The sequence below is a fragment of the Loxodonta africana genome, chromosome 4, assembly GCF_030014295.1.
Source record: "Loxodonta africana isolate mLoxAfr1 chromosome 4, mLoxAfr1.hap2, whole genome shotgun sequence".
Lineage (NCBI taxonomy): Eukaryota > Metazoa > Chordata > Mammalia > Proboscidea > Elephantidae > Loxodonta > Loxodonta africana.
The window spans coordinates 137035391-137053160 of NC_087345.1; positions in this window are offsets into that span (position 1 = coordinate 137035391).

The window sequence follows — 17770 nt, forward strand, 5'->3', positions numbered from 1 at the left end:
TGAATGTACTTACCAAATAATGGGAGAACACAGGAAAGACAGCTTCATTTCTTTGAGGAGAGCTGGGCACTCTCTTCTCCTTTGCATATAATCAGTATTTTTAGAACTAAGTTCCTTTGGTATTTAGGGACATGTCATACAACATGAAAGGGGAACCAGGGATTCTGGAAACCTGACCATCTGTTTTCTAGAGACTATATGAGGGCTAACTTTCCTGTTGGGAAACCCACAAGGCATTAAGCATTGTGAGGCCAGAGACTGTCTTGTTTTGTCACTAAATATTCACTAAAAACAGTTCTTGAATGGACGAATGGCATATGGAATTTCCAAGAGGGAGAAAGGGCTGTGAGAAAGGTCGGAGCCATTCTGGGGATTTCTAATGCTGTTTGAATGAGTAGGTTTTTTTTTTTTTTCTTTAAATAATGGTGTGAGTTTATGGGGTATGGGTGATATTGAGAGACCAGTATTATAGCACCAAGGTAGTGATTTTCAATGGCTGTGACCCTCAGACCCTTCTCCAGAAGACTTCCTATATCTGCAGCGACTCTGTTCTCCTTGATTCCTAGTAAAGACCACTCTTGAGGAAGCATGAGGCAGAAGCCCAAGCTTCCTGCTGTTGTGGAAAACTCCATCTGCATGCCAGCAAACCAGAGTCATGATGGCAGACAAGTCACATTGGGCCCAGGATAAGATTTATTGAAATGATTGACTTATTTTTTTTTTCTGTTTCTCCCTGGGAAGATCTCGTAGTCAAGCCGAAAGAATTAGAACAAATATACACACCCCCAAACTACACAGAACTTTTACAAAGACGGTGTAGGGGTCCACCTGCAAGACATGTTTCAAGAGGATCTGGCAAGCCCCCTTCCCTTCCTCTTCTTCTCCCAAAAGGCCCCTTTAGCCCAAAGCTACTACTAACTAATAGAGTGGCTTTGTGAAAATTAGAAAGAGGCGTTCTTTCCTTCAGGAGGACACAGTTCTGTGCCACGGTGCACAGTGTGGGGAGTAAAGATGGGATTTACGATCTCACTTACTCCCTTGTCTTTAAGTCCTGTGTAGAGAACCATCCTCACAATCATGGACAACAGTCCTATTGTTATGGAGCCCAAAACTTCACCATTTAGATCTCATTCTATAATCTATACAACTAGATGAAGGTTTGTTTTTGTTGTTAGCTGACTTACGGGCCATCAAGTAGCCTCCAATTTATGGCAACTCCATACACATTGGAAAGAAACACTGCCCAGTCCTGTGCTATCTCCATGATCAGTTATGGATCAGGCCATTGTGATCTGTTGGGTTTTTACTGGCTGATTGTGAAAGTAGATTGCCAAGCCTTTCCTCCTAGTCTGTCTTAATCTGGCAGCTGCACTGCAACCTGCTCAGCATTGGATGAAGTTGTTATTCCTCATATCTTAGAGTGCAAGGCCTCCTGGATATTGAGGAAACATCCAGCTCCTACCAGATGTTACTGCATCACTCTTTAGCAAATGGCAGCTATCCAAAATCAAAGAAAGAGGAAGCGACACAAAAGGGGAGGCATGCCTTGGTGGGGATCATGGGCCATGGTGGGCATGCTGGCAAGTCCAGCTGGAGGGCCATGGGATGGCACTGGGAAAGTAAGGATCATCGCGGTAGAGAAGAGTAGTGGGAGCAAACCTCACTTATTTGCCAGTTCTGCTCAAATCTAGTCTCAGAGCTGGGAGAGAAAGTCTGAGCATCTAGCTTTCAGGGCATGCATTTCCCGATGCCCACTGAACGAAGCACCTGACTTCTCAGGGCTATTCCTGCTTAATGGTCCTGATTGTTTCCCTGCCAGGGCCCTCAAGGTCCTATGCCTGAGGTTTTCAGAATGTCTAGCCTGGTACCATGCCGCAGAGGGGAAGTGAGATGGGGAGGAATAGGGGAAATATAAGACCAAGGACTGAAACCCAGGTAATCCAGATTCTACTGGAAGGGAACTGAGCTGGGAGCCTAATCTTTTAAATAGTTTCTTCAAAATTTTAAAACCCATGATGACTGTACAACGTGAAAGTCTTGTGGGTTCTAGGTCAAAAGTAAAGCTGCAGTCTTTTTAGGGAACTGGTGTGGATGTAACCTGTGGTGGTGAGGAGCTATGCAATACACAGACTGAAGTAGCTGTTTTTATTACTGTGGCTGTTGGTTTGCAGAATGTGAAGGATACCCTCCACTTTATGCTGACTTCCACCTATTTAGGAGAGGGTTACGGGTGAGGTGAGGACAAGGGATTTACAGCATTGGTGTTTAAGTGGTAGAATTTTTGCCTTCCATGTGGGAGATCGGGTTCAATTCCCAGCGAAGACATCTTATCTACAGCCATAACCTGTCTGTCAGCAGAGGCTTGTGTGTTGCCATGATGCTGAACAAGTTTCAGTGGAACTTCCAGATTAAGAAAAGACTATTTCATTTCAGCCAATGAAAATTCTATGGATCACAGCACTCCAATCCTGTTGTGTGTGGGGTTGTCTTGAGTTGGGAGGACACCGGACAGCAGTTAGCAACAATACTTAAAAGGTGAACATTCAGTGGTTTGTTCATGAAATATTTTCTGCTGCTGTCAAAAAGCCTCAGTTACATCCTTTGCACTTTGCATTTCAAATTGGCCATGAGGTCAAAATGTCCCGAAAAGGTGGAAGGACAAACAACGTGTATCCTGGCGAAAAGACCTTTACCCCTCTACTTGGGATGGGATAAGGCAGTTCTCATGGACCTCAAGCAAAATGGCTTGCATGTCTTCCCCCAGCATACATACACTTCAGTTGGTAACAGTCCCTCTCTCGTCTGCATTCCCATAACACAGACACATGCAGATATCACACTGAGACTGTGACTGTGTGTAGTTCTAGTTCTTCCCCTTGGGCGATGGTTCCTACTAGTGGGCCAAGACTGCCAGAAACTGTACAATCAGCACTGTCCTCATTTATATTTGCCCCTGTAGAGCTGTACTTTCCAATACAGTAGCCTCAGTCATACATGGTGCTAGAGCATTTGATATATCACAGCCCAAGTTTGGGTGTGCTGTAAGTGTACAATACTTGGCAGATTTTGAAGACTATGAAAAAAAAGTAAAATATCTCATTAATTATTTTCTTATTGATTACATGTTGAAATGATAATATGTTGGTAGTATTGAGTTAAATAAAATATATTATTAAAACTAATTTCACCAGTTTCTTTTTAGTCATTTTAATATGGCTACTAGAAAATTTTAAATCACAATATGTGGCTTGCGGTATTACACTATTTAAGTACAGTATTATACTATTTTATACATTATTAAGGTATATTGGAGGTACTGGACAGCACTGTTTTAGAACTTAACTCACTGCCTAGCACATAGCAGAGGCTCATAACTGTGATTTGAAATGAAATAAACTGTGTACAAGAGCTATGATTGTCATAGTTCCTTTTGGCAGTTTTTTTTTTTTTTTCCTCTTAGTGGCTATTTTTTGTTTTCCTTCTCAAACATTCACAGTTACTTGGCATAAAAGATCAAGACAGTAAGTCAAAAGATACTTCCAGATATTTTTTTCTGTTAATAAGATAACTTCATGTTCCTCTCCCTTATCCCCTTATCTGGGATGTTCCACAATGTGTCAAGTACAAGGAAAAAAGGCAATTCGTCAACTTTGCGTCCCTTCTGTAGATGTTGAAATTGATGTGAAATTCCAAATTATCTAAACTCTAAAAGCTTTCTGAGAGTCAATCATGGGTTCAAAGTCTATATCCATAGGAAATACAGCATCAAGCAGAGGAAGTAATTAACAATTTTCTGTTAAATGAAGTTAATTGAAATAAAGCCTTGAGCTTAAATTAGAAATGGGGACTAAAACAGTAACTTGGAGAAAAATTTTAGAGACTTTTTTTTTTTCTTACTGAATCACTAGGGAGAAGAAATCTTATATAAGTTTAAGTTTTCAGAAAATGCTGATGACAATGACATTAAGTCAGAACAGAGTTCTGAAGTTAACTGGATGATCGTAACCTCATGCTTGCTTTGTAGTTCTCATACCCACATTTTTCATATGTAAGTTTTGCCAAAAGAACGAGCCTTACTTTGATGATTACTGGACCAGGTGAGAATGGGCTTGTGGAGGAGGAGTTCACTGGATAGGACAGGAGGGGAGAGGGGGCAGGGGGAGGGAGAGAGAAGGGGGCGTAGACAGGCACCAGAGGGAGGCTGTGGTTTTAGGGGATTTTTGTTTGTTTGTTCAATTACTTGTTGAATGGATTTAGTTTCTCTCCCCAGAAGAGATACAAATTTGAGATAAATTTTAGATGCTTTGAGAACAAAAATGCTACTCAGTTGAGTTTGTTTTTTCCATAGCTGTGCAACTGAGCTGGAGGAAAAGAAAGCACAAGTAACTCCCATCAGACTGAAAACTTTTTTGTGTTTCTTCCACGTCACAGAGCCTTCATTCTCTTCCTGAGGAGGAAATAGTGTCCTGAAGGATTCCAGAAAAGTCAAACAATTAAACAAGTATTTTTGCTCAAACAACATGCCATTTGGTAGCATTTTCCTTGATAAATTATCTTCTCTTTGTCAAAAGGAGACCAAAAGTAGGAGAGAGATGCTGATGAAGAGAGAGCTAATTATATCAGGTGGACACTTGAGACTGTGTTGGCATCTCCTGTCTGGAGAGGGGATGGGAGGATAGAGAGAGTTGGAAGCTGGCAAAATTGTCACGAAAGGAGAGACTGGAAGGGCTGACTCATTAGGGGGAGAACAAGTGGGAGTACGGAGTAAGAGGTATATAAACTTATATGTGACAGACTGACTTGATTTGTAAACGTTCACTTGAAGCTCAATAAAAGTTAATAATAAAAAAAAAAGAATTATTTTAGGTGAAGGGAAAGACAATGCACAATACAGGCAAGATCAGCACAACTGGACTAAACTAAAAGTAAAGAAGTTTCCTGAATAAACTGAATGCTTCAAAGGCCAGCATAGCAGGGGCAGGGGTTTGGGGACCATGGTTTCAGGCAACATCTAAGTCAATTGACATAATAAAATCTATTACGAGAACATTCTGCGTTCCACTTTGGAGAGTGGCTTCTAGGGTCTTAAACGCTAGCAAGTGGCCATCAAAGATGCATCAATGGGTCTCAACCTACCTGGCACAAAGGAGAATGAAGAACACCAAAGACACTAGGTAATTATGAGCCCAAGAGACAGAAAGGACCACATAAACCAGAGACTACATCAGCCTGAGACCAGAAGAGCTAGATGGTGCCTGGCTGCAACCGATGACTACCCTGACAGGGAACACAACAGAGAACCCCTGAGGGAGCTGGAGAGCAGTGGGATGCAGACCTCAAGTTCTCATAAAGAGACCAGGCTTAATGGTCTGACTGAGACTAGAAAGACGCTGAGGTCATGGTCCCCAAACCTTCTGTTAGCCCAAGACAGGAGCCATTCCCAAAGCCAGCTCTTCAGACAGGAATTGCACTGGACTGTGGGATAGAAAATGATACTGATAAAGAATGAGCTTCTTGGATCAAGTAAACACATGAGACTATGTTGGCATCTCCTGTCTGGAGGGGAAATGAGAGAGTAGAGGGGGTCAGAAGCTGGCTAAATGGACATGAAAATAGAGAATGTAGGGAAGGAGTGTGGTGTTTCATTTGGGGGAGAGCAATTAGGAGTATATAGCAAGGTGTATATAAGTTTTTGTATGAGAGACTGACTTGTAAACTTTCACTTAAAGCACAAAAAAATAAAAATAAAAACTACTTTTGCCCAATTACACTAAAATATCTTATTAAAGTATTGTGAAGAAATGACAATAAAAAAATTTTATGGTGGAAAAAAAAAAAAAGATTATAGCCAAGAAAATCCTAGGGGGCAGTTCTACTCTGTTACATGGCATTGCTATGAGTTAAAATCGACTCAACGGCACCTAACAACAACAATATTGCCTCAGTGAAGCAATATTAGATGATAGCCCCCCAAACAAACAAACAAAAAAACAGAAAGTAAGTGTAAAAGTCTAATAAATTTTTATTTTTTCCATGAAAAAAAAAAAAAAAAGGAGACCAAAAGAGTAACCTTTCTCCTGAGATAGAATCATCATTGATAGAAAGATAGAACTGGGTTTTTGGAGATGTTAAACCATTTAAACGTACTAGAGATTGAAGTAATTAAGCTCTTTTCTATTACATCTTAAATTTTCTGAAAAGAAAAACAATAGAGCCCATGCTAACATCCTTCTTCCCTCCATTTTTTAAGGATCCCATGAAATTGAGGAAGAAAATGAGACTGCTTGTCCCTAAATTGTCTTACCTTAATAGCTGTCAAAGCCACACTTTCACAAAAGGTATATTGGGGTATCTCAAATGGCTCCATGCAGGGTTGGCTTAATGGTCGTCATATAAGCAAAAGTTAAGGGGAAAAAAATCTGTCCGCTCCTTTCTCTTTATTTTTGGAAGCAATAATGCGCCCTGGTAGCAGAGTGGTTAAGTGTTTGGCTGCTGATCAAAAGGTCAGCGGTTCAATCCCACCAGCCCAATTCCCTGGGAGAAAGATGTGGCAGTCTGCTTCCGTAAAGATCACAGCCTTGGAAGCCCTATGGGGGCAGTTCTACTCTGTCTGTCCAATGGGGTCGCTATGAGTTGGAATCAACTCCACGACAACAGGTTTGGATTGTTTGGTTTTAAAGGCAATTGGTAAATACAGTACATTGTAGTTACTCAGAGCAGATACTTAGATAAACAGCAATTGGCTGTGGAGGTAACAATATGGCAATAAACCACATGCATGTTTACCTTGCATACCATAGGATTCATTCAGTCATTTAGTACACATATATTGAGTGCATACTTTGTGCCAGGTCCTTCACTCTTTCCAGAAAGTAAGATACTCTCTGCCTTCAGGAAGCTCTCAGCCTGGCTGGGAAGATAACAAGTACTAAACATTCACAATTTGGTGGCATAGGTAGTGTACAGAAAAGCAATATAGAGTAATACAGAAAGCAGTACATAGAGGTTTTTTTTTGTGTGTGTGTGTGTGTGTGCTTTAGGTGAAAGTTTACAGCTCAAGTTAGTTTCTCATATAAAAGTTTATACACACATTGTTATGTGACACTAGCTGCTATCCTTATAATGTGACAGCACACTCCTCCTTTCCACACTGGATTTTCTGTGTCCATTCAACCAGCTCCTATCCCTTTATGCCTTCTCATCTTTCCTCTGGACAGGAGCTACCCATTTAGTCTCAAGTGTCTACTTAAACTGGTGCCACTGGTGAACTAAGAAGCATGATTTTCATGAGTATCATTTTATGTCTTATAGTCCAGTCTAATCTTTGTCTGAAGAGTTGGCTTTGGGAATGGTTTTAGTTCTGGATTAACAGAGAGTCTGGGGACCATGTCTTATGGGGTTCTTCCAGTTTCAGTCAGACCATTAAGTCTAGCCTTTTTAATAGAATTTGAGTTCTGCAACCTACTTTTCTCGTGCTCCATCAGGAACTCTCTGTTGTGTTCCTGTCAGGGTGGCTGTTGGTGGTAGTCGGGCACCATGTAGTTCCTCTGGTCTCAGGCTGATGGAGTCTCTGGTTTATGTGGCCCTTTTTGACTCTTGGGCTCATATTTTCCTTGTGTCTTTGGCGTTCTTCATCCTCCTTTGCTCTAGGTGGGTTGGGAGCAATTGATTCATGTTAGATGGCCACTCACTGGCTTTTAAGACCCCAGACACCCTTACCAAAGTGGTATGCAGAGCATTTTCTTAATAAACTTTGTAATGCCAACTGACCTAGATGTCCCCTGAAACCATGGTCCTCAGACCCCTGCCCCTGCCACTCTGTCTGTTGAAGTGTTTGGTTGTATTCAGGAAACTTCTTAGCTTTGGGCTGTCTAGTGGTGCTGACTTTCCCTGTATTGTGTGTTGTTCTTCCCTTCACCTAAGATAATTCTTGTCTATTGTCTAGTTAGTGAATTCCCCTCTCCCTCCCTCCCTACCCTCGTAACCATCAAAGAATGTTTTCTTCTGCATTTAAACCTTTCCTTGAGTTCTTATAATTGTGGTCTCATACAATATTTGTCCTTTTGCAACTGACTAATTTCACTTAACATAATGCCTTCCAGATTCATCCATGTTATGTACATAGAGGAATTTAACAGCATGATCTTTGCACGGAGAAGGAATATTAACTTAGTCTGTTGACTCTGGAAACAACTTTATAGTTGACATGATTTTTGATCAAGGTCTTGAAGATTAAAAGAGTGGCAGGAGGGCAGCCCTGGCAGTGGGAATAGCATATGCAAAAACATAGACTGAAAGGGCATACCATGTTCAGGGAACAGCAGGTAATTTGATGTGAGTGCTTGGCAGTGGAGTGAAAAGTGGGTCTGAATTGTGAAGGACCTTGCACGTCATCCTAAGAAGTTCATATATTAGTTTTGAAAAAACAAAACACAAAACGGACCTCCAGACCAGGCGGCTTCCCTTAAGTTTACACTTCCACACAGCCTCTGGGCTTGCACAGCTCTGGGCTCAAACCAAGGAAGAAATGTTAGGGAGCCTATCTCATTCTCTGTGCTCTAAGTACAAAGCAATGAAAGACAACAACAACAACAAAAAAAAACCTAATAAGATATAGCCAAAGTCAAAAATGAGAAAAACAAAAATCTGTATGGACCAGAATGGCAGAGAAATGCAAAGCAGTGAGTGGGGCTGAAGCCACCGGCTTGCATGGCTCTGGGCCCAGCCAAGGAAGAAGTGTCAGGAAGTAATAGAAGCTAAAGGTATCTATGCAAGAGAGGATAGAATCAGGCTGGTAGTCTGAAGTTAGGGTCAGGTGTTCTCACAAACCTTGGATCAAATGAAGTAGAAGACCCAAGACTCGGTCACCAGGAACTAATCCAGGCTCTTTGACAGGCTCTGTAATATTCTCAATATCACTGTGGGGCAGGAGCCACAGAAGACTATCATAAGACCTGCCTCTGGACTGAGGGCGCAGGTCACTGGGTGGGCACTTCCACAAAACTTCTCAACTGGGTGCAAGAGAGAGCACACAAAAGACAAAACAAAAACCTTTCATTAAAAAAAGCCAGCAAGCAGAACAACCGGAACAGAAATAATGAGATTGTTTACGCATTGTGAAGAATGTAACCAATGTCACTGAACAATTTGTGTAGAAATTGTTGAATAGGAACCTAAATTGCTGTGGAAGTCTTCACGGAAAACACAATAAGTATTATTAAACGAACAAACAAAAAACCCAGCAAACATTCCAGAACATAGGTAAAAAATGAATGCTAAGAAAGACAGTCAACAAAATCAATGATCAGAGCATAAATTCACTCCAGCTGGGAATAATTTTATGAAGCAGTCTGGCAAAAACTTAAACGGTAAGTTTAAGATGATTCATAAAATGAAAAAGGAATTATATCCATTAAAAAATGACAAAAAATTATGAAATGAAACAGTGAGAAACTAAACAAGAATAAGCAGTACATCAATAACATATGGCTGCATCACAAACCCTTCCAAAACTTAGTGGCATAAAAAACAAACCCGTAATATTTCATATGAATCTGTGAGTTGGCTGCACACAATAATTAGGCAGACATAGAGGATAGACTGAAATCTCCAAACACCAAAAAACCAAACCTGTTGCCATCGAGTCGATTCCAACTCATAAGGACTCTACAGGACACAGTAGAATTGCCCCACTGGGTTTCCAAGGCTGTAAATCTTTACGGAAGCAGACTGCCTCATCTGTCTTCCACTGAGTGGCTGCTGGGTTTGAACCACCAAGCTTTGGGTTAGCAGCTGAGTGCTTAACCACTGTGCTACCAGCGCCCCTTGAAAGCTTCAACACACCTCTAATTTAAGGACCAGAAAAAAGAAAAAGAGACTGGGATAAATGATAGAGAAGCCATTACTTGAAAATAGAGTAGCTTAGAATTTTCCAGAAACCCTGGTGGCATAGTGGTTAGGTACTATCGCTACTAACGAAGAGGTCGGCAGTTCGAATCCGCCAGGCACTCCTTGGAAACTCTATGAGGCAGTTCTACTCTGTCCTATAGGGTCGCTATGAGTCAGAATCGACTCGACGGCGGTTTGGGTTTTTTGGTTTAGAATTTTCCGATTGAAAAAAAAACACAAGAACTCAGATGAAAAGTGCACTCTGAGTACCTAGCAGAATAAAGATACGTCTATATCATTTTTTTTTTATATCATAGTGAGACTTCAGAACATTATCAATAAAAGGAAACTCTTTAAAGCTACCAGAGAGGAAAAATAGATTATTTACAAAAGATTAACGATTAGACTGAAGTTACATATTAAACTTTTCATCAGTAGCAATAAAAATCAACATATCTTCAAAGGATTCATGGAAATTTATATGTAGTTAACTCTCATTCAAGAATCAGTATACAATAAAAACCTTTCAGACATGAACAGACCAAAAATCTTACCACCCACGAATACTTACTAGAAGAAAAAAGATAAAGGAAAGAATAATACAAGAGAAATAATAGTGAGTACAGAAATTAATAAAATACGTTATTAAATGTAATAACTATTGGCTCTAGAGAGAATACTAACTTATTTGTGTTTATAAAAAAGCAAAAGTAAAATTCTAAACAAGATGGAGAAGGACGGGTTTAATAGGTACAGTGTAGCCAGGAGAAAAACAAAAAAAACAAAGAGGTTTAGTTTTGTTAAAAAATGTTGAGATGACTGTTAAATATGTTAAGGTTAAAAATATATAGTGATTAAAAACTTTCTTAATCCAAAAGTACGTAGAAAAACAGAAGGAAAAAAAGCATGGTAAACAGAAGATAATCACTCATAAATGGATTAAACTGAACAATTGAAAGCAGAAATTATCAGTATGAATGAATGAGGTAGATAGATAGATCCAACTATATATGATTGACAATAAAGACACACCTAAAGCAATAGGAAAGATTAAGAATAAAAGGTGGAGAACGAGATTAGGCAAATTCCAAAACAATGTTGGGCAACGATGGTAATAACAGAAAAATGGCTCTTACGCCAAAAAGAATGAATAGGGGAAATGAGTGAATAGGGAAAAAAGTTTCATCTGGAGCCTCCAAGATGACCTAACAATCATGACCTTGCATGTACCTAACGACGTGTCTTCAAATTATATAATAGAGGAAAATGGACAATTTTATATTTATAGTAGGAGATTTTAACATTCCTCTAACAGAAAATGATAAACGAAACAGACAAAAATAAAATCTATAGAAAATATTTGGAAAGTGAATTTGCTTTCTATAGAACCCTGAACCTAACATATAAAGATTGTATATTTTTTCATATTAACACAGAACATTTGCAAAAACTGACCAAATAAAAAATATTTTAACAATTTTCAAGGAATTTGTATCACATATATCCAACGAAAGTCAATGTCTACTAGCAGAGAGGAGAGTTAAAAAAAAAAAAAATGCATATTTGAAAACTTAATAATGCCATCATTTAAGTAAGCTCTGGGTTCAAGAGGAAATCATAAAGTTCAAAATATTTAAAACTAAGTGAAACAGAGAGGATCATATAAAAAAGTATGATGCAGCTAAAGTGAAATTAAAAGGCACAACTATAACTTCAAATTTCTTTATTAAAAGGAAGAAAGTTGAAAAGTAAACGAGTTTCTATTCAATTCCAGATGCTTGGGACAAAAAAATTCCAGAAAGAACCTAAAAAGAGAAGGAAGGAAATATGTAATAAAGACAAAGTAGATATCACTGAATTAGAATACAAATAAACAATACAAAAAATCAATAAGATAAAAATGTGTGCCCTTGAATAAAAGACGAATCTCTAGCAAAATCCATCAGAACAAAAAGCACAAGGAAGCAGCATTAATACTAAGAACAAAAAAGGGAGCTGACCACATCTAGAATAGCGACTGCACAAATTATAAGAGAAAATGAATCAATTTAGGCAAATAATTTGAAAAATCAGAAAAAAGAATTGCTTTTTTTTTTTTTTTAAACAAAAGAGTAAGGAGAAAATGAATACTGGAGTGAAATTAGAAATCTCTGCCATACCTTCTAAACCTAGTTTACTAAGAGTTTTTTTTTTAATCCTAACTGATAAATTCTGTTGAATGCTTTTTCTTCATCTATTGATAAAACCTTATGTTTTTCAATCTTTACTATTAAAAATGTGGACCAACAAGATAACTGAAACCTGGATCTCTGTCACTGTGGAACAATATTCTATTCCTGAAGACTACGTCTGAGATACCCTGAATATGAAAAATAAGTCTCTATCGTGTATGATTTACCACTATTTAGACTTTATGTGTTATTTGCAGTCAAGCCTAATCCTAATGGGTACATAAGGGAACACCTTAACCTAATAAAGAATATTTATAAAAATGTATTCTAAAATAACACGTAATGGCAAAGTAACGTGAATGGTGCTTGCCGGAGATGTGCCTTGCAGAGGCCCTGAAAGGTGAAAAAATCAAAGAACCAAACCCATTGCCATCGAGTCAATTCTGACTCATAGTGATCCTATAGGACAGAGTAGAACTGCCCCATAGAGTTTCCAAGGACTGCCTGATGTATTTGAACTGCCGACCTTTTGGTTAGCAGCCCGTAGCTCTTAACCACTACACCACCAGGGTTTCCGAAAGGTGAAAAGAATTCCTATCAATCAGAGTCAGGAGGAAACAGAGCTGCTCACTATAACTGTTTCTGTTCAACGCTGTACTGGAAGTCTTAGCTAGTGCAATAAGATAAGAAAAATAAGTGATAGCTACAAGAATTTAAAAGGAAAAGGAAAGATGTCTTTATTTGCAGATGGTATGATAGTCTGTAAGAGATTTTATAGATAAACTATTGGAATTAATAAGAATGTTCACTAAGCTAAACATAAGACAACAAACGAAATCAGTAGCCTACCTAATCACCGGTAATAAAATATCAGAAACATAATTTTAAAAAGTGTCTTATTCACAAAAATGTGAACGACGCTTAATGGAAAAAATTACAAAACATTATTGAAGGACATGAAATAAGACTTGATACATGCTTTCAGCTGCAAGTAAAAAATACCCCACCAGAAGTGTCTTAAATATGAGATATTCACTATTTTGCATAACAAGAAGTCCAACATAGAAGTCCAGGGTTAGTTAATTCTGCAACTCAAATATGTCAGTCAAACATGGCTCCTTCTGTCTCTCTACAGCATCATCCCCAGCAGGGCATTTATCCTCAGGTTTGTCCTCTCGTGGTTGCAGGACAGAGGTCTTGTTGTTGTTGTTGTTAGGTGTCATTGAGTTGGTTGTGACTCATGTACAGCAGAAAGAAACACTGCCCAGTCCTGGTCATCCTCACAATCGTTGCTATGCTTGAGCCTGTTGTTGCAGCCACCATGTCATTCCGTCTCATTAAGGGTCTTTCTCTTTTTCATTGACCCTGTACTTTACCAAGTATATTGTCTTTCTCCAGTGACTGGTTCCTCCTGATAACACGTCTCTCCATCCTCGCTTCCAAGGAGCATTCTGGCTGTACTTCTTCCAAAACAGATTTGTTAACTCTTCTGGGTGCATAAATTCAAATGCATAAATTCTTCTTCGGTCTTCCTTATTCATTGTCCAGCTTTCACATGCATATGATGTGATTGAAAATACCACGGCTTGGGTCAGGCACAGTTCAGTCCTTAAAATGACATATTTACTTTTCAACAATTTAAAGAGGGTCTTTTGCAGCAGATCTGCCCAATGCAATACTTTGATTTCTTGACTGCTGCTTCCGTGGGCGTTGATTATGGATTCAGGTAAATTGAAATCCTTGACAACTTCAATATTTTCTCTGCTTATCACGATGTTGCTTATTGGTCCACCTATGAAGGCTTTTGTTCTCTTTATGTTGAAGTGTAATCCATACTGAAGGCTGTGGTCTTTGCTAGAGTCTATGTATAAAGTCCTCCCCACACAGCACTGTTCTAAAGCAAATAAATGAAGTATCTCTTCACACACCCATTTCTATCAAGCAGAAACAACTTTCCCAGAAAACTTCACCTCAAGTCCCATTGCCCAGGATTAGCCATGAGCCTATCTATGCCTACTAGCAACGGAGGCAGGGAAATTATCTTATATTTTCAGACTACATCATGGGAGGCATGTCCTGTCAGCAAGCAAGAGTGGCATGGGGTAGGCTGCTGTTGAGTTGGCAATCAACAGGCTCTGCCACACCCAAGTAAATGGGTGGAAAGACTCAGTACCATTAGGTTGTCAGCTCTCCCCCAATTAAACATATGAATTCAAGGTAATTCCAGTCAAAATCAGAACAAATTTTTGTTGTTTTTTACAGAACTTGAAAAACTCATACTAAAATTAATATGGTACAGCAAAGGGGCAAGAGGAGAAAAGACAATTTTGGTGAAAACAGAACAAATTGAGGGCTCTTGTCCTATCAGAGATCAAAACATCTTAGAAAGCCATATTTAGCACAGGAACCACAGTCCAATAGAAGTTAGAGAGTCCAGAAACAGTTCTAAGCACTTACAGAAATTTGATATATGACGGAAGTGACATTATTTCACCCCTTAGGTCAATGTTTCTCAAACAACAACAATAAAATCTAAGGCCTTGTTTGGTAAAAATAAAAATCGCATGTACTCCTCCCCACCCTCAAAACAATATTCTCTCCTTAAGAGGGTTGAGAATTATAGTATTGCCTATATATCTCTACCAAGCAGGAAATGTATTTATGAGCCAATTTGCTTTAATGTTTCTTTTCTCAAATAATGTTGTATTTCTTCTGCTGCTTCAAACCGTACTTCACTTCCTCCCCAAATTCTGAAAAGTGCAAGGCTCCCTTCTCCCTGGTTCCCTCCCAACTGGGTTAAGAGTCACTGTGGGAGACAATGGGAAAACAAAGAAGAATTTTAAACAGGGGGATGACACAATCAGATTTGCATTGTAGGGAGATCATTGGGCAGCAAGAGGATGGGATATAAAAGAAAATAAGGTATAATCTTGTCCTAAAGGGTTTAAACATCTAGTTGAGAAGATAAAAAATACACATGTTTGGTAGCCCATAAAAGAGCCCACCCAAGGACTCACACAGAGAAGAGTGGGTTCGGGTTGTGTAAGGGGCTGGGAACTAGAGTTGGAGGACATGGCTTTGTCAGTTTAGCTCTTTGGACCTCCATCTTCTCATCCATGAGATAATGACAATACCTCCTTCACAAAGCTAGTATAAGAATTAAATTATAAGGCGTATATGGAAAATACTTAGATGACTGTAAAATACTACCTAGATGTCAGTGAATATAGAGTTCAAAGACTTATATCCTTGAGCTACAATACTTCAGCAGTAAAATTAATGACTTTGACCTGTTTGCTCCTTAAAAAAAAAAAAAATTGCTCCTTACCTGCCATAAATTCTTCAAGTGAGCAAGGTCAAAGAAGGGTAGTTTTATCACTTAGAAAGAAAAACCAAATCTTCCAGTTGGAAGGCATCTTAGAGGTTATTATTTCAGTCTCCCACTCAATGTAGGAATCTCCTCTACAAATTCCTGACCCAGGTGGCCATCCTGTCTCCGCTTGAACACTTCCGATGATGGAAGTGTTTACTCCCTCACAAAACAGCTCATTCCATGGGTGAACAGCAGGAGCTGTTATAAATGAAGCTTAAATCAGACTCATTCCAACCTGTTTTCATTTGTCTTAGTTCTACCTTCTAGGGCAACACAAAGCTAATTCACTCCCTTCCCCAGTTGACTGCCCCTCAAGGGTTTGAAGACTGCTATCAGGGCTCTCTAAGTCTTCCCTTCCATGGGATAAACAGTCTCAGTGTTTTTATCTGCTGTTCACATGACATGACTTCTAAGACCCTTCACTAAACTGGTTGACCTCCCTGGGTTGCTTACTACTTTGTCAGCATCCCCATTAAAATCTGGTGCCACTTCCCTTCCACCGCCTCTAAATGAAAACAACTCAAATGTCCCACAGTGAGAAAATTTAAGCAAATGAAGGCATAAAGCCGTATCCATATAATAGTGTATAGTGTAACTATTAAAACTGTGTTTTTAAATAACAGAGAATGATTTAGGGAAATAATGCAGGATATCATGTTGATTAAAAAAAAAAAAAAGCGGAATACTCTATAAAAACCACATTTTAACTTCTCCCCGCTGTATGCTTTCATGTCTTATGAAGGACTATACCAAAATAATAACAGTGGTTATCTCTGAATGGTGAGAGTTAGATAAATGTGTTTTCTTCTTTATATCTTTTTGTATTTCTAAGTAGCTTTCTACGGTGAATATATTTGGCTTCTATAATTAAAAAAAAAAGGCAGAGCCCCACAAAGTTTAAAGTGAAGAAGTGTGGTACCTAAAACAAACCCCATGCTCTGATGCCAGGAGACCAGTGGCGCCCTCACCACTTGCTCTGTCCATTGCACTTTAACCAGTGTTGCCTCACATTAGTTTTTTTAATTTTTATTGTGCTTTAAGTGAAAGTTTACAAATCAAGTCAGTCTCTCATACAAAAATTTATATACACCTTGCTATATACTCCTAATTGCTCTCCCCCTAATGAGACAGCCCACTCCTTCCCTACACTCTCTTTTCATGACCATTCCACCAGGTTCTGACCCCTTGGCCCTCTCATCTCCCCCCGCCCCAGACAGGAGATGCCCACATAGTTTCAAGTGTCACATTAGTTTTTTTGTAATCATGTCAGAATTTTTTGGCTCATATTGAGCTTTTTGCTAAGTAAAATTTCCAAAATCTCTCCATATTAACTATTGTCAATAGTTTGAATAATTGAGTTTTTTCTCTCATTGTGTTTAGCCAAAATGAAGAATTTACATTTTTCCCATTAAATTCCATTGTGTTTGTTTTGGCTCCTTGTTCAGACAAATCATATCTTGTTCCTGTCATGTAGCATATTACTTATACTACTTCTCCATTTTGGGTCAGCTCTTGTTGATATGAAGGCATATCTTTTGGGTCATTGAAAGCTTTTTAACAAAAGAGAGTCCACAACAAGTACCAGCAGCATCTTGTTCTGTATCTCTCTCGGGATTGACTTGGCTCAACCTGCCAGTGCTTTCGGGATACAACGGCTCACCCAGCTGGGACTTCACTTACCTGTAGATCATCCAGTCGCTACCTCTTTACCTTTCCATGAGAAACTTAATCAAGAGCCCTGCTGAAAGATTCACTACATCTGGAACAATCTTGTGAGGTTTGGTAACATTTCAAAAAAAAATGAGATGATGTTAGTATGACGTGGCTTGTTGTACTGGAACTTGTACTGGCTTTTAGAGAATCACACCACTTCCTTTCCTAAGTGATTACAATCTAGCCCTTTAATAACTCAGGTTAGAGTTTGCTGGGGATCTAAGTTAAACTCAGTCGTACAAAGTTTCCAGAACCTATATTTTTTTCCCTTTTTGACAACTCGGACAGTTGCCCATCACTAATCCTTTGGCAACACTCCTGAGATTCCTGAAAGATTACTGACAATGGTTTTGTGATGAAATCTACAAGTTCTTTCAGTCCCCAGGGATGTAATTTGTTGGGGCCTGGAGACTTGAGCTTATTTAGAGAGGCCAGGTATTTATTTTCTAAGGAGCTTCTCACCTAGGACTGCAATTTCCTCTTAACCATGTTTATACTACTCTTTCCACTTTGAAGATCATTCTCAGAGATAGAGAAGATGGGAGCTAAGTAGGAGTTGAGTAATTGTTTTGTATCTGTCATCTGCTAGCATTACTCCATCTGCCCCAAGCACTGAACCTGGCCA